Below are 22,175 nucleotides of genomic sequence, written 5' to 3'. Positions count from 1 at the left end.
GTTAAGCCCCAATTCAGTCTCTGTCTCTATCTTAGACTCATTTATAAAGACCGAGGTATCATTCTCTACAAACACAGTATTCGCTTCTTACTCCTCCCACCCGAGAAAGGGAATCCCGAAATTCCAAGTAGTCTAAAATCCTCCTCAGTCTGCCCAACGCATCCATAGTGTCTAGAAGGGATGCTATGCCGTATTCTGTCTCCTCGAGCATGCCAAAATGTCTCAGCCTAGGTGCAACCTTGATGGCACAGTTCAGAATATAGACCTCGATATGTTGCATACCTAACATTGCGATCATTCTCACGTCATCCTTGTTAAGATCCAACAAAAATTCGTTTACCACAATGTTCCAGACAATTAGCGAGAACACCCTTCCCTGAGGCGTTCCTCTTATCATCCCCCTTCTGACCACACTATCTTCGAAGTTGCCGTTGATAATGACGTCACATAGCATACAGTCCGTCCACAGGGATAAACTCAGGTGGAACTCCATGCGGCTCAGAGCGGTGTCTATCGACCCATCTCTTCATTCTTAAATGCCGCCTCTATTCAGGATGGCCGTCATCACATATTCCTTCAGTTATAGAGACGTCTCAACCTTTTGCATTATCGCATGGAGGGCTGTCTTCTCTGACCAGCTCTTAAGGTATCGCCGGGGGAACTAGGTGGCCCTTGCTTATTGTGCAAGAGCCGGTGCCGCCCGGCCTCTCACTAAGACTCCGCTCGATACCTCTGATTATCCGCGACTGCCGTATACATGTTGTGCCCTTGGGGTATGCCCGAAGTTCTCCTTTTTTGGTTATAAAATTGTTTTCTTTGAAATGTCAATGCTACGTTTTGCAATAAACATAATTGCCTCTTTACATTTATTATAAATTTACGAGAACGTAACTAGACCTTTAGAATGGTAAACTATTAGGAATTTTCTGAGCAGCACGAAATTGTTGACATAATTTTTTTCAGGTTTTATAGGCCGGATTATAATCTTCATGCTGCTTTTCAATTTAACCTAATTTTACCTATAAGGCTTAGGAAGGTTGCCGAAATAGTAAGTGGAAAGGCCCCTCATGAACCTTGAGGATGTCAAAAGTGCCGATAGAAAATGTTATCAAATGTCAGTGCCCATTTTTTTTTCTTTCATACTCCGTTTCGATTTCGGAAAAAACATTTTGTTAAACGTCTGTCACTGTATGTGTGCAAACCTAGATTCTGAAGTTGGCAATTTGCCACATCATTGTTCTTTATGACGAAATGGCGTCAAAGGGAAACGTATGGGGACAAAAACGATGATCGAGAATTTCATAATTGCTGCCTTTCGAAAAATGGGTGAGGACCCAAATATGGTACGTCTAATGCGAATGAAATATACTGGCGAATCTGCTGGCTATTATTTTTTTATTTTATTTTTCTACGGACGAATGCAATGGAAAACAAATTCTCCGGTACAAAATCCTATAGTTCCTTTCCGACTGAACAGTGCCAGTAGTTCTTATAAAATGCCTGACAACGAAATGGAATTCAGCGTTTGGGTAGGGGATGAATGTTCCATCCAAGCACACATCAAAAAAAACACAAAAAGTCATCATAGATAGATCTGGGTACTCCAAAGATTGTGGACTTGAACGTTTTGCCATTAAAGATGAACAACAGTCTGCCATCGTGCGTGCTAAGTTCGGTCGGGCCGAATCTTATATACCCTCCACCATGGATCGCATTTGTCGAGTTCTTGCCACGGTATCTCTTTTAAGGGCAAACAAAGGATTAAAGAAAAGAATTGCTATGTTATTGGAACAATATCGAGTAATGGTTCATTTCAGACCATAATTGGACTGACTATTGGAGACCATAGTAGAAGTCATTGCGCAAAATTTCAGCCAAATCTAGTAAGAAGGGCGCACTTTAGAGGCTGAAGAAGTAGAATAGGGAGATCGGTTTATAGGGGAGCTGTATTAGGCTATAAACCGATGCATACCATATTCGAAACGCATGTTAAAGGTCATGAGAGAAGCCGTCGAACAAAATTTCAGACAAATCGGCTAATATTTGCGAAGTCAAGAAGTCAATATCCCATATTGGTTTATATGGCAGCTATATCAGGTTATGGACCGATTTGAACTATTCTTAACACAGTTGTTGAAAGTAATAACAAAACTCCTCATGCAAAATTTCAGCTAAATCGGATAAGAATTTCTCCCTGTAGAGGCTCAAGAAGTCAAGATCCCAGATCGGTTTATATGGCAGCTATATCAGGTTATGGACCGATTTGATTTGAAGAATTTCTCCCTGCTTTCGACAGACAGACGGACGGACAGACGGACGGACGGACATGGCTAGATCGACATAAAATGTCGCGACGATCAAGAATATATATACTTTATGGGGTCTCAGACGAATATTTCGAGTAGTTACAAACAGAATGACGAATGACCCCCATCCTATGGTGGAGGGTTTGGATGTGCCAATTTTTGCATACCCAACATCATAGACAAATTCATTATCCTATTGTTTCCATCAACTATAGATATAATTGTATCCAAATACGGGCCGATTTGCAACATGTTTGGCTTAGATGCGCAGAAATCTTATACCAGTCCCAGCGGTTAATAAATGAGCCTTTTATGGGCTTAAGACCCTAAATTGAGAAATGGGTCTATATGACAGCTAAATATAAATAGGGTCCGATCTGAGTCATATACGGTTTGGATATCGGAAGGTTCCATACAACTCACTGTTTCAAATTTTAGCGAAAAGTCGACTTTTCGATTTCACTTTACAAGCCTAATAGAGAACTGAACAGGTCTGGGCGTATACATTGAAGAATCAGGTGCTGAATCCCAACTGCCTGATAAAAAACTGGCCTACAGGTGGAAATCCCGGAGAACGCAAAATGCGTGAGATGCCCGTGTGATGATTATAATGATACCTTGCCGGGGAGTTAGAGCGCATATAGCCATGTGGAACAGTGAAACGGTCGGATACTTCGAAAGGCTAATATTGAGGAGAAGTAACAAGGAAGTCAACATGGCTGTCGATACCATAATGGAACTCAAAAGACTAGGGGCGCACTTATGCATATGAGTGGCGGTAAGTGACAGCGTGTGTAGGACATGCGGAGAAGACGACTTTACATTGGAATATTGTCTATGTCATTGCAGCTTGGCTTTCGCGGCTCGCAGATTTCGGCACTTAGGTAGGAATACGATGACAGACTTGAAACAATTTAGGGGCTTATAATGGAAGACTATAAGGAATTTTCTCAGCAGCACGGAGATCCTGAGAGATTCTTTCAAGGTGTCATGGTGCGTACACCCAAGAGTGTGTTCATAAATTGCTGTCTCAACAACGACTGAAGCCAAGAGATTAATAATATGTGTTAATTGAGCATCAGCGCTAGCGTAAAGGAAATTTTCATTCTGTGCACCACGGATATAAGGCCATCAGTCACACCAATTTGGATAAACCAATAAGGCCATGTATAGAATATTTAATATGAGACATTTTGGGCAACCATTTGATTAATAAATATAATGCCTCAATAATTAAACATTTGATTATAACAAAAAATTTAAATTCCATAAACCAAAAGCAACGAACTCTAATCAATAGTGCAAGCCAAACATTATGAATACCTGTTTATTGTGGAAAATTGTCTGTTACCCAATTGAATTACCCCACAGATATAAAATGCAGGCAAATAGACAATTGAACTGTAATAATTGATAACTCTAGGCAAAGAAAACAAAGAAACGAAATTGTTTACAGTTCCTAAAATACATGAAAAAATCATGGCGCATATAAAAAAGGTGCGCCAAAGGTATGTTGACGCCGCCATGGCAACAAAATGTCAAACCAACATGCAGTCAAATCCGAATCGAATGCACTTCCGTATTGACGAACATTTTGTTAAAGGAAACGCCAAAAAAAGAACTACAAGCAAACCCAACAAGCCGAAAAAAGAACAATCATCCTACATCAAGCCATGACATTAATAACGACATGAAGCGCACCTTGCCACAATTTTATGCCCTGCAGAAAAACATGTGCTGTGCAACGTCGCCCCCTCCCCCCTTTTTCAACAATCCACCATTATTCTGATTCGATTGCAGTGAATGGGTTTGACAAAGGTGGATCTGTGCTCAACGACCCCAAACCCAGATAAAGAAAATAATGTATGGAACAGCATAAAGCCATTAATATTTACATTTATTTTACATATATGTATGTATTATTTACATATATTTATTTGTTGCAAATTTACTTATGTACATATGTGTATGCAATCATATTTCTTTATTTATTCTTTGACATACGCAAACATGTTGTCAACAAATTGGGCAATATTTATAATGAACATCACATCACGTTCTTACACTCCGTGCGCCGTTTTGTGCTGTACGTTATGCTGACAATTAGTCAGATATCACCATTACATCATCAACTTCATTATCATCATCAACATGCTCATAGCCGTCATCTTCATCAGCATAATCAAATGGCAACATTTAATATGCGTCAATAGGGTAGTATGGCCAAATTGGGGAAATTTGTAATGGGTATAGAATTAAGTTGGGGAGGACTAAACTTTGTAGACTCATTAAATTAATTTTAAACAAGATTCTCTAGAGAAACAAAATTTTGCTCTCGTGATACGCTCGCTCAGTCTAACTATTATCCTAACTATAAAGTCTTCTTTATTCCAGGGAGGACCCCGTTACCTAAGCCAATCCGCCGGTCGTCATGATATACCGAGCAGGCAGAAAGCGAAGTAAACACCGTCCGAAGCACAGCCGATTATATCGAAACCAGTAGACTAGCCCCGACAGAAGCCTCATCCACTCTTTATCAGACCTCAACACTTGTATTTACCAGATATACTCCCAGAACAGGCGAAAGTCCTCAATATTGTAAACCGAATATTCTATAAAGATTTATATTCTGAATATCTACGAAGATGAAAAGCTTGTGTTAGTTGCAACCCTGGAGTCGAGTGATCACCCCCCGGCAATAGGAAACCCTCAGTTGCAAAATCTCTGGAAAACGTTAGTCTGAATCCAAAAGCCACTATTGAATGACGCAGATCTCTCAATAAGCTGAAAAGCTTGCAAGATTGCGAACTACTTTGCCTACAAATTTCGGAAGAGCTTGACTCTGTGAGTATGCCTCCAGCGATTTCTTACAATTCTTCGAGATAAGGTCCGAAGGGCATCGAATGACAGGTGGTCATAGGTGTTTGGACGATCTAAGATATTGTGGCCCAATCCAAGCTTGAAAAGTCCAACGGATTTATGATTTTGGCTAGAACAGACTTCTCAATCGTTGTGTCCGTTATGACAGACCACTCACTGTCTGATTGGAAAACGTTCAGATAAACTAAAGACAGCAACTACGGATTTCTGCAGAAGATGTGAGGACATCGAAGAAAATGGATTTAAGAGCGTGTCCTGTATTTTAAGCTAAGCCGATTCCTTTTTTGCTTAAATGTTGGTTATGTTCTTAAAAGTGCCAACTCCAATCATATTTGGATGTATTGTACAATACATAACTGCCATATAGATCCATCTCCCAATTTGGGGTCTCAAGTGGATAAAAGCCAGACATTTGGCCCATTTTAGCTAAAATTCACAGCAGTGATTTGGCCTAGGCTTCTCGATATCTGAATCGAATATGGTACATATCGATCCGTATTTAGATATAGGGTCATAGACCAACAAATCACGTATTTGTTGTTCGATTCCGCTGTAATTTAAAACAAAGAGCTATCCTAAGCCTCTCCCTATAATCGAACCGAATGTAGGGGGATATAGACAAATCGAACCATATTTGGATACAACTGTCATATAGATCGATCTGCAGATTTAGATTCCTAACCGCATAGAAGCCGTAAATTATGACGAATTCCCATGAAATGAGGAACAGTGCACTAGGCTCCGTGATGTCCGAAACGATATGGTCTATATAAGCTTAAATTTAATTCGAGAGGAGAGTCTCAGTGAGGAGTCAGGGGGCACTGGCTCTTAATTAAATACTGAGAGCCAATGATACTCAAGATGACAAGGCGAGTTATTGGCGCCTTCAAATAACCAATGGCCAATATCAGTGTCTGTTTCCAGGTTAGGGACGGCTGGGGGCGAGCATCGGATCTTGGAGCAAGCGGCTCGCCACAACCAAAGGGGTTGGGGCGCTGGGCCAGTAACCCGCCCCAGGAAAACTATGAGAAACAAAGGAATAGTAAAAACGGACCCCACGACGTTGACGACCAACGCAAACGAAAAGACGACCATGATTTGCGGATCTGCACCTGAAATGTCCGCACTTTTTACAGAGAAGGTGCAGTATACACGCTGGCGGATGTATTAGAGAAGTACAAGGCAGATATTACCGGCTAACAGGAAGGCAGATATTACCGCCGATGGACTGGGAATGGCGTCACTACAACACCAAACGGTGACAAACTATACTATAGCTGCCATAACACGAGGCATGAATTTGGCTGTAGATTTGTGGTTAGTCAGAGACTGAAACACCTTGTATCCAGCTTTACTCCGGTGGATGAGAGGCTAGCCACAATCCGCATAAAAGCCAAATATTTCAACATCAGCCTTATTTGTGCCCATGCCCCGACGGAAGACAACGACGAGCATGATTTGCGGATCTGCACCTGAAATGTCCGCACTTTTTACAGAGAAGGTGCAGTATACACGCTGGCGGATGTATTAGAGAAGTACAAGGCAGATATTACCGGCTAACAGGAAGGCAGATATTACCGCCGATGGACTGGGAATGGCGTCACTACAACACCAAACGGTGACAAACTATACTATAGCTGCCATAACACGAGGCATGAATTTGGCTGTAGATTTGTGGTTAGTCAGAGACTGAAACACCTTGTATCCAGCTTTACTCCGGTGGATGAGAGGCTAGCCACAATCCGCATAAAAGCCAAATATTTCAACATCAGCCTTATTTGTGCCCATGCCCCGACGGAAGACAACGACGAGCAGACCAAGAATATTTTCTACGATCGCCTAGAGAGAGAATATGACCGCTGCCCCGCCCATGATATTAAAATCGTTCTGGGAGATTTTAATGCGAAGAAAGACATCTTTGGTCCAACAGTCGGAAAGTTTAGCCTCCACAAGATAACGTCCAGTAATAGGTTGAGGCTGATAGATTTCCCCGGCAAAAACATGGTAGTTAGTAGCACCAGATTTCAACATAAAAATATTCACGAATCCACATGGCTGTCACCCGATCAAAATACGAGCAACCAAATTGATCACGTTGTGATAGATGGAAGGCATTCATGCAGCGTGATAGATGTATGATCGATTCGTGGAGTGAATTTAGATTCGTATCTTTACCTTGTTGCAGCAAAGATTCTCACCTGTTTGAACATGGCGAGGAAAGTACGATCTGACACTGCACGGAAGCTGGACATTGAAAAGCTGCAAACACAACAAATGGCAGCGGCACACTCCTCTCGACTGACGCAACTGCTTGATGAAAGCACTCCTTGTTCCGATGATATAATGGCGCAGTGGCAAACTTTTGCCCATTCAATGGAGAATGCCGCGTAATCCGTACTTGGGTACCGGAAGCCTCCTCCAAGAAACCCATGGTACGACCAAGAGTGTCGAGATGCTACTGAAGCCAATAATCCGGCATATAGATCAACTCTGCCATCAGTGGTAGCGCGTCAGATGAAGGAGAGGTATTGGGAGAAAAGGAGAGAGGAGAAACGTCTATTCCGCAGAAAGAAAAAGGAAATGGAAAGACGTGAGTATGAGCGAATAGAGATGTACAGGAGTCAGAATGAAGCCCGGAAATTCTACCGAAGAATTACACATCAAAGCGGTGGCTTCGGTGCAGGCCAATCCTCCTGTAGAGACAAAGAAGGAAATCTGGTAACTGACACAGATAACATGCTGAGGATATGAAAAGAACATAGGATATGGAAAGAACAGAACTGGTAGTGTCCGACGTTGGCGGCAAAGAGGATACCGCAGAACCAATCAATGATGATGGTATAGAATGTTTACCTCCTTGTCAGAATAAGGTCCAGGGATCAGTGACCCGACTAAAGAACAACAAGGCAGCAGGATCCGAAGGGTTACCCGCTGAACTATTTAAGAACCCAGGCGACACGCTTATAAGGCGTATGCATAAGCTTATCTGGGCAATCTGGCTAGAAGAACGCATACCCGATGATTGGAACCTCAGCATACTATGTCCCGTACGCAAGAAAGGAGGCAAGACGGAATATGCCAAATACAGAGGAATAAGTCTCCTCCCCATCGCATACAAGATACTCTCGAGCGTACTGTGTGAAAGATTAAAACCTAAAGTCAATGAGATAATTGGGCCCTATCCATGCGGCTTAAGACCTAGTTAATCCACCCTGGACCAGAGGTTCACACTGCGCCAAATCCTGGAAAAGACCCGAGAAGAACAAATCAACACCTACCTACCTACCTACCATCTCTTTGTTGACTACAAAGTCGCTTTCGATACTCCTTTATGTTCAAATGTATTTCAAGACATGTCTGAGTTTGATATCCGTGCAAAATTAATAAGACTCTGCAGGATGACACTTGCTGATACATGCTCCTAAATAAGAACAGGAACTGTTCAATACCAAACGAGGTTTCAGAGAAGGAGATCGCCTATCGTGTGATCTCTTTAATATCCTACTGGAGAATTTTATACGAGATGCAGATGTGAGTAAATATGGTACACTAATCACAAGAGAACACATGTTACTCGCCTATGCCGACGACATCGACATCATAGGTCGGTCACCGGATATAGTAACTGCTGTCTTAGAAAGAATCGAAAGAGAGTCAATGAAAATGGGTCTGGCAGTAAATGGAGACAAAACGAAATGGATGGTTTCAACTCCCAAAAAGCCTTGCACAACCCTGCAGATAAAGAAAATGGAGAAAGTAGGGAACCACAACTTTGAGGTAGTCAGTAACTTTATCTACCTCGGCTTCGCCGTAACCAAAACGATTGACACCAGTTTTAAGATAAAGCGAAGAATAATACTGGCAAACAGATGCTACTTTGGACTAAGTAGATTAAGTTTAGAAACAAGGCCACCTCTCGACAGACGAAGATTACACTATACAAGACACTGATACTACCCGTGTTGTTATATGGTTCTGAAGCATGGGTACTTGTGAAAGCAGATGAGGCAGTGCTTGGAGTATTTGAGAGAAAGATTCTTCGTAAAATAAATGAACTAGTTTGCGTTAATGGAGAATATAGTCGTCGTATGAACCACGAGCTATATAAGCTGTATGACGACGATAGTATAGTTACACGCATCAAAATACAACGGCAAAAAGGCAAACACGGTGGTACACGCAAACCGGGAAGACCAAAAGCCCGTTGGAAAAATCGAGTGGTGGGAGACACTTCGAAACTTGGTATCATAGATTATGGAATGAGTGCAAAAGATCAAGGCGCTTGAAACGCTATTCTACGTTCGGCTAGTAGAACAAATGTTCTGGCATAATCAATTAAAGTAAGTCAGTTTAAATTTATATGAACCTATCATTTGGTCTGCTCCGCCGATATGGGGTATTAAACCCATAAAAATACTATTTATCATCATGTTGATGGCTTTCTAAAGAAACAAGTAAAAGGGTGTTAAGTTAGGCCGGGCCGAATCTTACATACCCTCCACCATAGATCGCATTTGTCAAGCTCTTTGCGCGGTATCTCTTTGTAGGTGAACAGAGGATAATAGATACAGTTTATGGACCGATTATGGTCAAAACGGATAATATTGCGCCCTATAGGGGCTCAAGAGGTAAAATCGGGAGATAGGTTAAAATGGCAGCTATATCAGGATATAAACCGATTCGAACCATTTTGCACACGTATGTTGTATAAGAATCGGATAGGAATTGTGCCCTCTAGAGACTCAAAAAATATAAACGGAAGATTGTTTTACATGGGAGCTATATCAAGTTATGAACCGATTAAGACCATACTTGGCATAGTTGTTGAAAGTCAAAACAAAACATTTCATGCAATATTTCAGCCAAATCGGATAATAATTGTGGACTCTAGAGGCTCAAGAAGTCAAGATCCGAGATCGATGTTGATGGCAGTTTATCAGGTTTGGAACCGATTAAGACCATACTTGCATGTCAAATCAAAACACTTCATGCAAAATGTCAGCCAAATCGAATAATAATTGTGGACTGTAGAGGTTCAGAAAGTCTAGATCCAAGATCGGTTTATATGGCAGTTATAACAGGTTATGAACCGATTTAGACCATACATAGCAAAGTTGCTGGAAGTCAAATCGGCCAAATCGGATAAGAATTGAGGCCTCAGAGACATATATATCAAAACATGAATCGATAAGGCCCATTTACAATCCCAACCGAAGAACACTAATTGGAAGTATTTGCCCAAAATTTAAGACGTCTAGCTTTATTAATTCGAAAGTTAGCGTAATTTCGACGAAAGGACGGACGAACATGAATAAATCGACGCAGAATTAGAAAAATTTTTATCCAGTCTAACCCATAGTGGTGGGTATAAAAATTTATCCCACCTCTTATCCAATGCTACCTTACTCATCTCACCTCCCTCGTTATATGATTTGAATTTTGAAAATAGAAAAAAAGGAGACATGATGTTATATAATACACATTAGCATAAAATACGCGCCGTTTGCACTTGTGCCTTTGTAAGAATGAGTGAGTGAATGAATGAATGAATGAATAGAAGGTTGGTTGAATGGTTGCCTGTATGGATGGGCGGACGGATGGAACGTTTCTTTTCTACAACATTTTAACTAGACTCAGTAGCAGTTTCCCCCCATTCATGATAGCCCATTACACATATATGGTAGCCAGAACCAAACGAATGGACTTTAATGTTTGGACAGACAGACAGAAAGACCCATCCAGCACAAAACTCCAATTATGATCTAAAGTGTTGGTGGCCACCACGCATACTGATTAATATCGCATCACACTTCATTTGTACGGAACAACAACAACAACAATAGAGAAGAAGGCTATCATATCTGGTCTGTTTATTCTGTAGGCTTTGTATGCGGCGCCTTTTGTATTGAGCTCTACAAAACCGACGCTATTAAGCGGAAAGTGTTATACGCGATCACTGAACATGCATGTCTATCAATGTCGAGGGAACATATTATGCAAATTATCTAGAATCGATAAATGGAAATTGCTGCGAAACCTGATTATGGGTGATAATGTCATGGTGTTCCATGAATTTCATATGCTCAATTATAATGTTAAGTGATAGGCAGATTTTGTAGAAAAACCAAGTAAAACAAGAGTAAAAATTTGACACCCTATACACCATGGCTGAATAATTGGTAGGTTAGGTTGAAAAGAGGGTGCAGATATTAATCTGCCCCATGCCACTATAGACATACTCCTAAGCCAATAAACGGTGTTGTTGTGCGCTCTAAAAACTAAAAAGTGAATAATTGGTAAGTAATGGGGTATATGGGGTATAGGGGGTTTAGCAATTGGAAAACAGCCCTGCGTAGTCTTTACATGGAGCGAATTTGAAGATAAATTGTGGCAACAAGGGGCTCAAATGAAGGGTATGTGTGGTCTGGTGTTTAAATGCCAAAAAAAGCAGTTTCGTTTAGAGAGACGGACGGACATCGCTAAATCGTTAAATTTTTCATATTGTTATAAAACGTTTGAATTCAAATCCTCTTCTTTAAATTGCCCTTTGAACAAATTGAAGGGCCTTTCATCAGCTATCCTTATATTGAATAAACAACCTCCCTTATATTCATGATACCAGACAAATTTTGCCCAACTAAAATCATCAACATTTTCCTATATGCGCTATAATTGCTAAACGCTAATTGCTAGCAAACGTTTTTCGCTTCCCCTCAATTCACTGTTTACATAGACAACAACAACAACAACGATTGCAGAAAAAAAAATATTGCTGCAACACCCAATTCGTCATTTGTGGCAATGCAGCCACAAAACCATTTCTGGTGAAGTGTTATTATGGCTGTTGGCATGACCATAATCCAAAGCCCACATAGTAGTGCGGTGCTGGTGTTGCTTGTATCTGGTGATCGAATAACAGACCAACCGTACACAACGACCGACCGTCCGCCACACTGCATACTACAAATAGACGAAGGTTTGCTCAAATTAAAGCGAATGAATTGGGTGATTGAACCATAAAAGGAACATTTTATGGTTTTCATTGTTCATTACGCAGAAAAAAAAAGTGAGAAGGAAAAAATATTTCACAAACAATACCAAAATTGCATTAATCAAATAATAACCAAATTGCCAAGAAACTCCAACAATAGCAGCAGCAAAAATCATACACCGCCAATATGGGGTGCCAGAAATGTGTGTTTAAATGGCCTATTAACAATTCGAAAGTAATTCATTTGAGTGCTTCACAATTGTTCGAAAGCCTGAAAGGCATGAATGAGGCCGTTTTAAAAGGCCAATCGACTCAGCCGACTTACCGACCAGCCCATTAATGAATAATCGTCATGAATACAAAGCCTCTGAAAAACACTTTCGATTTTCCAGTTAACATTCAGTGAACATCTCTTAATGCGGCATATTTGTTGTTGTAAGCTTAAATTCCAAAGGCCTTTGCAGAATTTTACTCTTTGAAAACGGTAAGGATGGGATTTTTATAAGGAAATCTCCAGTTATTGCCTTAAAATGGTCAGAGGCACAATGAACTCTTTAAAAATACCATCATACTACTAGTTGTGGATATGGGCGTAGGGAAGAGAAGGATAATTGCAAAAAAAACCAAATCTCTGCCAAATTAGTCAAAAATTAAGAATTCTAGGGGCAGTAGAAGGCTCTGTAGGGGGAAAAAGGATATCGAGTTTATTGACATTTGCCTTAAATTTCTGAATGTCATAATGGGTGGTAAAAATATTAGCCGGAAGTCGATTCCATATATGAACGGTCCGGGCGAAATAAGAATTCTTTCTGTAATGCATTGTTCGGTCCATTGGCCAATGTCTAGTAGTTCTGACAAATATTCTTACAACAGGAATAAGATGACGAATATCAGATGAACGCATGCCATGGAGGTGCCGATGGAACAGCGCCCAACAACCCACATTACGAGACAACAGAATTGGACACCCTACTGCCTCCAATCAACGCCATCGATCTCCTCTGTACACGGTCCAGTAGCTCCAGGGATGATTTTGAAGCTCCAGTCCATACCTTTTCGGCCTTATGAAAGTGGTATATATATTAAGAAGATCAGAAGGAATGAATTAATATTTACACCTACTAAGGAAGCCTAGGCTAGGATAGGTTGAAAAGAGGGTGCGGATATTAATCCGCCCCATGCCACTATGGACATACACCTAAGGCACTAATCGGCTTGTTGTGCACTCTAAATACAAAAAAGTAACCTAGAAAAAGAAAAATTTAAGTTAGGAATTCCGTGCTACTTTTAAAATCCTTAATTGTTTTACATACCACTCTCCTAAGTTAGTTGATGTCTGGTATTGTGTCCCCACCCAAGTACCGGCTGTCTGTTAGCCGCGAAAGCTGGGCAATGACATACGAAATGTTTTAATGTCTAATCATCATTCCCACATGCTATCACTTGCCGCACCGATTTTGCAAAAGTGAGCTCACAGTCCTATGTGTCCCGTTATGACACCAAAAGCTATACTGGCTTACTTCCTTTCAGTAATAGCCTTGTCCTCTCACGATTCGGATCACCCCATAGGATTTTCGTCGTCCTACCGAGTCATTTGAAACGGACTGTGTTATTCCGAAAGGCTTCGGGTTAGCCAAATTTATCGACGGCAGTTCTCTGGCCTTCACTGCCAAATTGTCTGCCCTTTCATTACCTCTTATTCAGTTATGGTCCGGCACTCAAACGATGCGGATTGTGCCATCTTCAGAGAAGGCGTTAATTTCCTTATTACACTGCAAGATAGTTCGTGACCTTACCCTCTTAGTTGTTATTGTCCTTATGTTCGCACTCGACGTCCTCGCGTTAGTACCACACCACCTCACACATTCCGTGATCGGCCGGATCTCCGCCTGCAGGACCGTATTATGGTCAGGCGTAAATAAGTATTGGTATAATCACGCCTCTGTAGAGTCCGTGGACTATCCTCTGAGCCTTTACTGCCAAATCGTCTGCCCTTTCCAAACGATGCGGATTTTGCCATCTTCAGATATGGCGTTTATCTCCTTCTTACACTGCAAGACTGTTCGTGACCTTACCGTCCTGTTTGTTATTGCCCTTATGGCCATTTTGCAGTCCGTAAAGATGTTCACATTCGCGTTAGTAGTACACCACCTGACGCATTCCGTAATCGCCCGGATCTCTGCCTACAGGACCTTATTTGGATCAGCCAGTCTAAAACAGATCGCAGTCCCTGGATTCTCAATGTAGACCCCAGGCCCACTCTGTCCCCTATCTTTGATCCATCCGTGTTATAAATATGATCTTCCAGACGGCAATACTAGGTTTCCGTCAGTCCAAGGTTGTGCCGTTGGCAGCAGTGCCTCGCACTCGACACTAGTATCGTCTCAGGTATCCGATCGGAAACCTCTTCCCATCCCTCCAAGTTTCCTATCGTCGTCTCCATTATACTGCGATGGTATGAGCTGCTCTCATCCTTTCATCCTCAACCTCAAGTCTCATAGCCGTAGTGGCTACCTCACATTTAATCTGTATGCCAATGGGTCGGATATCTCGAATAGTCTACAGTTCCCTAGTGGGCATGGTTCTCATCGACCCGCCTATGTCAAGACAACATGTTCTCTGAACTTGTTGTATGGTCCTGACGTTGCACTTTTTCTCAATCGCAGTCCACCAAACTACTGAGGCGTAAGTAAGTATTAGTATAATCACGCTCCTGTAGCCAGTGGTCTATCCTCGGATTCAGACTCCATTTCGAGCCTACGGCACGTCTACATAGTGCCTAACATCCGTGAGTCTTCTCAGTACGCTCCTGAATGTGACACTTCCAATTCAGTTTCCTATCCAAGATCACTCCTAAATATTTGACCTTGTCAGATATTGAAATCGTTTGATTGATGAAAGGTAGTACGTCAAACTGGCCCACCTTCATCTTCCTCGTGAACAGGCATATTTCAGTCTTTTCTGGGTTCTGGTTGAGAACCCTGAATCTAGCCCATTCGTATGCCATATGCGAGACCGTTTTGGCTCTTAAGCATAGCTGGTTCGGATCCTTATCCCTAAGAAGTATTAAAACATCGTCTGTATAGCAAATGGGTTCAATATATAGCTGGGCTGGGCTATATATAGCTGTAATATATTTATGAGCATATATAGCTACAACCATATTCCAATAGGAGATTTGGGGGCCAAGGGCAACACATTGCTTCCAATTTCAGCGATGGCTTTTATGGGTTTAAGACCCTAAATAGGCAGATCGGTCTATATGGCAGCTATATCTAAAAATATGGTTCTATATGGAATTGAATATGGCCTGATATGGAGATCGGTGGGCATGCGGCAACTCACTGCTTCAAATTTCAGTGTAATTGGGCAATAAATGCGGCTCCTATTGGTTTAAGACCCTAAATCGCCACATCGGTCTATATGGCAGATATGGTCCGTTATGCACCATTTTCGCTGCGAAGATCTGGGTCCTAGGGCAACTAACTGTTCTTTACTTCACCGAAATAGGGAAATAAATGCTGCTTTTAAGGGGTTTAAAGCATAAACCGACAGAACGGTCTATATGACTGCTATATCTAAGTATGTTTGATATGGACCATATAGGGTTCGGTGATCAAATGGACCTAGATCAATTCACTGGTTTAAATTTCAACGAAAACGAACGTTAAGTCGGCAGTTATATCTATATATGTTCCTATATATGGATTATATACGTTTCGGAGATAGGAGAATCTATAGTAACTCACTGTTTTAAATTTCAGCGAAATCAGGCAGTAAATGCGACTTTTATGGGATCAGGAGTCTAAATCGGCAAAATGACATATGTGGCAACTATATCTAAACATGCTCCGATATGGACCATTTTTATTTCGAAGATGTGGGTACCTTATGCAACTTACTGCTCCAAATTTCAGCGAAATCGGGTAGAAAATGCGGCTTTTATGGGCGTAAGACCCTAAAGCGGCAGACCGGAATGGTGTGGACAGTAAGATCGCAGTGCGTGACAGAATATTTAGAATCCCTGAGTAAACTTCAGCCTCTTGGCATAGCGCTGACTTGGGATATGATAGTCTTCGGGGAAGTGAGAAGACGGAGTGCGGAGTAGGTGTCGTGGTGGGCATTTGCCATAACTCATTCCAGTCATGTCCGCTCGTCTATTGTTATAACCAAACATTTTACGAAAATCTTGCTTCCTTTTATAAATGAGCTGCAACAGTACATCTAAACTGTCATAAGGCTAACTGCAGCATCCTACCTCCCCCACAAAAATACCTACGCCTTTGACTGTAGCCATTAAGACCACATAACGTTTGGAGTGTAACAACCCAACCAAGCAAACAAAACCAACTTGTCAATAACACTTACTTGGGTTGAAGTGTACTTTTTAAGCCATGTTAAGCTGCTTAAAATTTCGAAACAAAAGCGAAGCAACAGTGCCCATCCAATCCTCTGGATTTTGAGACCAATAGCAATTGTGTCTTTATTCTGAAGAAATTCAAAAATAAGTCATTTCGAATACTTACTTTGAATCTGTATTCCTTTTTCCTACTCCTCCCTCACAATGCTGTAAGAGCAATGCAAGAAATTGGGTGTCGGGTTGTTTGTTTGTGCTGATTTATCTAAATTCCATTAGTTGGAGAATAGCTTTTTGTGGAATAATTGTAAAACCAACTGAAAGAAAGAAAAAAAAATATTGAAAAAAATTTCATTATTATAAAAATAAATTTTAAGAGGATTTTTTCGTAAAATAATAATGGAAAATATGTACGTACACATGTTTCTATGTATTTTTAAATGCCTTGCTGAAAAAATAACAAAAAGAGCGGAAAAAATAAAGCTGATTGGATTATAGCTACAATGATGCATTACCAAAGATAATTTGTAACAAAAAACTTTCATTGAAAAAATATTTAGAGCAGAAATTTTGAATATTTGAAATATTAGTGTAAGAACTCATGAAGTATATATTCTTATCCGCCAAGACATTTTAAGTCAATATCGAATGGATGGGTTAGACACAGAGAGAAAAATATGGTAGGAAGTAAACGAATATGCTATATGCCCTGGAGCACTGGTCCGCATACCAATTAGTTTTCACTTTGTGTGGATGTAATTCTGCGTTTCCACACACAAATGTCGGCATGGAGAAATTGATCTGATGTTTTAGACAACATCTTTTCAAGATACGATAGCAAAGTTTACCTTTATCGGAGAAGAACCGCCTTTCAAAGCCAGTGCTGCCGCTGATCCAAACACAGATGTTACTCGAGCATGTTATTCTCATCTTAATTGGGACAGCTTTTACAGAACCAAATACGAGAGAATTACATGAGCGCCGTCAAAGGGCTCACCACACTGTGCGTGCTTACGATTCCCTTTATAGTACTCAGTTACCTCTTGCGGAAAGCAAGCAGTTCGAAAGACATGTAAAATTTCAGACCAATGCGGTAAGTATTTGATCTTCTAGGCACTCGCGAAGACCAATCAGAGATAGGTTTAAATGGCAGGCATAAGCGTAGAAAGGCCTCTGCGAGGATTGGCTTATGATTCGCTCATTTAAATTTGGATGTTAGATGTACTCCATTCTTAAAAGACTTTATTGAAGCCCGATATTCTAATGGAGATTTTGGGAGTGGGAAGGCCCCCTGGGAGATGGTAGGTGGGTTTAGGGGGTGGTGTGGATCCCCGGAAACTTGGTCCAGAAAGTGAGTATCAACTTCGTGTTCTATTCCCCAATACCTTTAATTTGAGCCCTACGTTGCAGAAGTCGGTAAATATGACGGATTTAAAGGTATTTTGGGGAGTGGAGTAGTCCAAACACTTTGCCTTGAAAAATATCAACACCGTGCTCTACTCTCAAATACCATTTTTTTTGAACGCCATATTGCCATTGGCAGCGAAATTAAATATCAAATTCGTTTTCAAATCTCAAATACTTTTCATTTTAGCCCATTGTTGCAAAATCAGCAAATATGTCCGGTTTAAGGTTTGGGCCCTAAAAACTATCAACATCGAGATCCACTCTCTTTAAACCCCAAATTGGCATGGTGAGCAAATACGTCCTATTTGGGTTTGGGGGTTGTTATGGGAGTAGGACGTCCCCTAGACAGTTGGTCCCGAATGTTGATATCAGATTCGTGCTGTACTCCCTTTCATTTGAGCACCATATTTCTATAGTTGGTAAACATGTCAGGTTTGAGGGGTGTTTTGAGGGATTAAATGGTCAGCCACCCATATTGAAATGGTCAGCACATACTTCTTATTTGGGTGGTATTATGGGGGTAGTATGGCCCCATAGAGACTTTTTCCAGAATACTGATATCAAATTCGTTCTCTACTCTCATAGTCCTTTCATTTGAGCCCCATATTGCTATGGTCGTAAATTTGCCCTCTTTTGGAAGTGTTTTCGGGGAGCGGCGGTCCACCAAACACTTGGCCCCACATTTGGATATCAGATTCGTATTCTACACTCAAATAACTTTTATTTGAGCCCAATATTGCCATGGTCAGTCAATAAGTTCCGTTTTGGGAGGTGTTTTGGGGAAGGGATGACCCCCCAAAAACTGTATCCCGAAAGTGGGTATCAATTTCGTGCGCTACTCCTAAATACCTTTCATTGGACTTCACATTGTCATTGTCTGTAAATATGTCCGGTTTAGCGGGCGTTTGGGGGTTGGAGTGGTCCCCCAAACACTTGGTCCCATAATACATTTTTTAATCTAGCAGCCACTGCGGCTTTGAGACTTAAGGCGATGGGAGAATGGATTAAGTATGGGAGCAGCTCAGACCATCGTGGTATAATCGAGGCGACTATAGGAAACCTGGAAGGAATGGAAGAGGTTTCTGATCGGATACCCGAGACTACACTTGAGGTCGAGTGCGAGGCACTGCTGCCGGTGGTACCGTCTTGGACTGATGAAATCCTAGGATTGCCATCTGGAAGATCATGTTACACGGATGGATCATAGCTAGAGGGCTGAGTGGGCCTGGTGTTCACATTGAGAACCCAGGGACTAAGATCTGATTTAAACTGCCTGACCATAATACGGTCCTGCATGCGGAGATCCGGGTGATCACAGAATGCGTGAAGTTGTGTGGTACTAATGCGAGCACGTCGAGTGTTAACATCTTTATGGACAGTAGAATTGCCGTAGGGGCAATAACAACCAGGACAGTAAGGTCACGAACAATCTTGCAGTGTAAGGACATTAACGCCTTCTCTGAAAATGGCACAATCCGCATCGTTTGGGTGCCGGGCCATAACGGAGTAAAGGGTAATGAAAGGGCAGACGATTTGGCAGTGAAGGCCAGAAGATTGTCGTCAATAAACTTGTACAACCCTAAGCCATTCGGGTCGTCGCAGTCCGAGTTGAGGGGGTGGGCGATGAACGCATGTAACACTGTGGAACAGCGAAACAGTCGATAGGACGGCGAAAATCCTATGGGGAAGTCCGGATCGTGAGAGGACAAGGCTATTGCTGAAGGAGGTTAGTATAGCTTTTGGTATCATAACGGGACACATAGCACTACGAGCTAACTTATGCAAAACCAGTGCAGCAAGTGATAGCATGTTTATGGAATGTGGAGAAGATGATAAGACGTTGGAGCATTTCGTATGTCATTGCCCGACTTTCGCAGCTAATAGACACCGGTATTGAGGTAGGGACACGATACCAGACATGAACCAACTAAGGGGAGTGGTATGGAAAACAGTTAGGGATTTTGTAAGTTCCACGGTATTCCTTATTAGAAATTTTATTTTTCGAGGTTACTTTTTAGTTTTTAGAGCGCACAACAAGCCGATTACCTAACCTAATCTTGAATACCTTTCATTTAAGTTCCATATTGTGGTGATTGGTATATATTTATATTTGGTGAGTAGCCCATCCGCAATTTGGATACCAAGTTTTTGATTTAAGGTTACTATGAGAGCGCACACAAAATTTCGCTTAAATTGCTCTACCCATCTCCGAGATATAGCGTTTCTGAAAATTAGTGTAAGAGGGAGGGTCCCTCTTATCAGGTATCAAAAAATTTATTACTTTATTTTCACTAAGGGGTCATTTTCACCATCTGTGAAAATTAAAAAAAAAATCAGTTTAGCCATTTTTGGTTTGGTTGTTGGTACCCGGCCCGCTTTGCTGCGCGTTCACTAGCACCACGCGAAAAATAGGTTTCTTGCTTACTACCCTCCCCAGTACAATTTGTTTATCTACTACCAAATTCCTTTTATTGAACCCTATATAGCCATGATTGACAAATATTCACATTTTTGGAGGTGTTTTGAGGAGTTGGCAACCTCCAATCACTTGAACCTCATTTTAATTCCCATATTCGTAGTCTACTCCAGCAGAAAACCTTTTATCCCATACATTCATGATGGTCTACTATGCCCACTTGGGACGGTTCTTAATTTGGGGGGGCCCGCTTGGTTTTTTATATTCGATAACCATAATCCTACTCTACTATCCCGATCGGTCCACTTATGATTCGGGGCGTTTTTTTGCTTGGGACAGCTCCCTATATACTTAGATCCTATTTCCAATATCTTATTCATAAACTACTCTCGAATTGCTTTCATTGGGCTCCTATATTGCTTATTACTTGGTTCCAATTTTTTAAACCACATTCTACTCCCGAAAACCTTTCATTTGAGCCCCATATTGTCCCGACCGGACCACTTTGATTTTTGGTATTTTTGGGGTGATTACTAGCTAGGTACTAGGACCCAATTTTAAATATCATTTTCAGACTCTACTCCCAAACACCTTTTTTTAGTCCCATATTGTCTCGATCGGTCCACTTTTGATTTTGGGTGCTACTTTCGGAGCAGTTTTGGCCCTGGGGGACCTGCTAAGTACTTGGACCCAATTTTTAATAACATATTAGTATTTAACTCCCAAATACCTTTCATTTGAGTCCCATATTGTCCCAATCGCTAAATATGTCCTGCTGGCGAGTTTTGGGGGTGGCAAAGCCCCCCAGACACCAAGAAATAAATTTTTATGTCACATTTTTTACTCTACTTTTAAATACCTTTCTTTTTAAATCAATATTGCCCAAAGCGGTAAAAGTTTCGTGTTGGGTGGTGTTTTTGGGGATGGGGGACCCCCAGACGCTTAGTGTGACATTAGCGACTAAAGTAGTACTCCCCCCTCCTATGATGGTGCGTAGTTGAAAGGCATAATTTTATTCTACGTACGAAATGTCTGCCAAACTAGGCAATAATAAAAGCTTCTAGGAACCGAAAAAGGATAATCGAGCAATCGGTTTATGTGGAATCTATATCAGGTGAAAGACCGATTTGTACCGTATTCGGCACAGTTGTTAAAGCACAAAAGCCAGTAATCGGTTTTTTGTGCGCTTTAAATACATAAAAAGTTACATCGAAAAAGAAAACTAAGTTAAGAATTCCGTGCTACTTACTAAGTCCTTAATTTTTTTCCATGCCACGCCCCTATGTTGGTTCATGTCTGGTATAGTGTCCCCATCTAAGTCCCGGTATGATACCAATAGCTATACCTACCTCCTTCTTACTTCCTCTCAGTAATAGCCTCGTCTTCTCACGATCTGAATCCCCACGTAGGATTTTCGCCGCCCTACCGACCGTTTCGCTGTTCCACAGGGTTGCATGCGCATTCGTCGACCACGCCCTTAACTCGGACTGCGTCGACCCGAAAGGCTTAGGGTTAACCAAGTTTATTGACGGCTGTTCTCTGGCCTTCACCGCCAAATTGTCTTCCTTTTCATTTCCCCTTTTTCCTTATGGCCCGGCACCCAAACGATGCAGGTTATGCCATCCTCAGAGAAGGCGTTAATCTCCTTCTTACACTGCAAGACTGTTTGTGACCTTACCGTCCTGGTTGTTATTGCCATTATGGAAACTTCTTTACTGTCCGTAAATAAGTTCACACTGACATTCTCGCGTTAGCACCACACCACTTAACGCATTCCGTGATCGCAGGCAGTCTAAACCAGATCTCGGTCCCTGGGTT

At 41.4% G+C, this 22,175-nt stretch overlaps 1 protein-coding gene across 8 annotated transcripts in view; it reads right to left on the bottom strand.

Annotated features, from left to right (window-relative positions):
- LOC106083468 (ankyrin repeat domain-containing protein 50) overlaps nt 1-22,175 on the bottom strand; it is a 266,226-nt gene that overhangs the window by 137,865 nt on the left and 106,186 nt on the right. For all 8 annotated transcript variants that reach the window (XM_013246507.2, XM_013246508.2, XM_013246506.2 and 5 more), the window contains one exon: nt 16,704-16,851. The gene's annotated coding sequence lies outside the window, so the exon portion shown is untranslated. The remainder of the gene's footprint in view (nt 1-16,703; nt 16,852-22,175) is intronic.

Source organism: Stomoxys calcitrans, chromosome 2, assembly GCF_963082655.1.
Source record: "Stomoxys calcitrans chromosome 2, idStoCalc2.1, whole genome shotgun sequence".
NCBI lineage: Eukaryota > Metazoa > Arthropoda > Insecta > Diptera > Muscidae > Stomoxys > Stomoxys calcitrans.
This window is presented reverse-complemented; position numbering and strand designations above follow the sequence as displayed.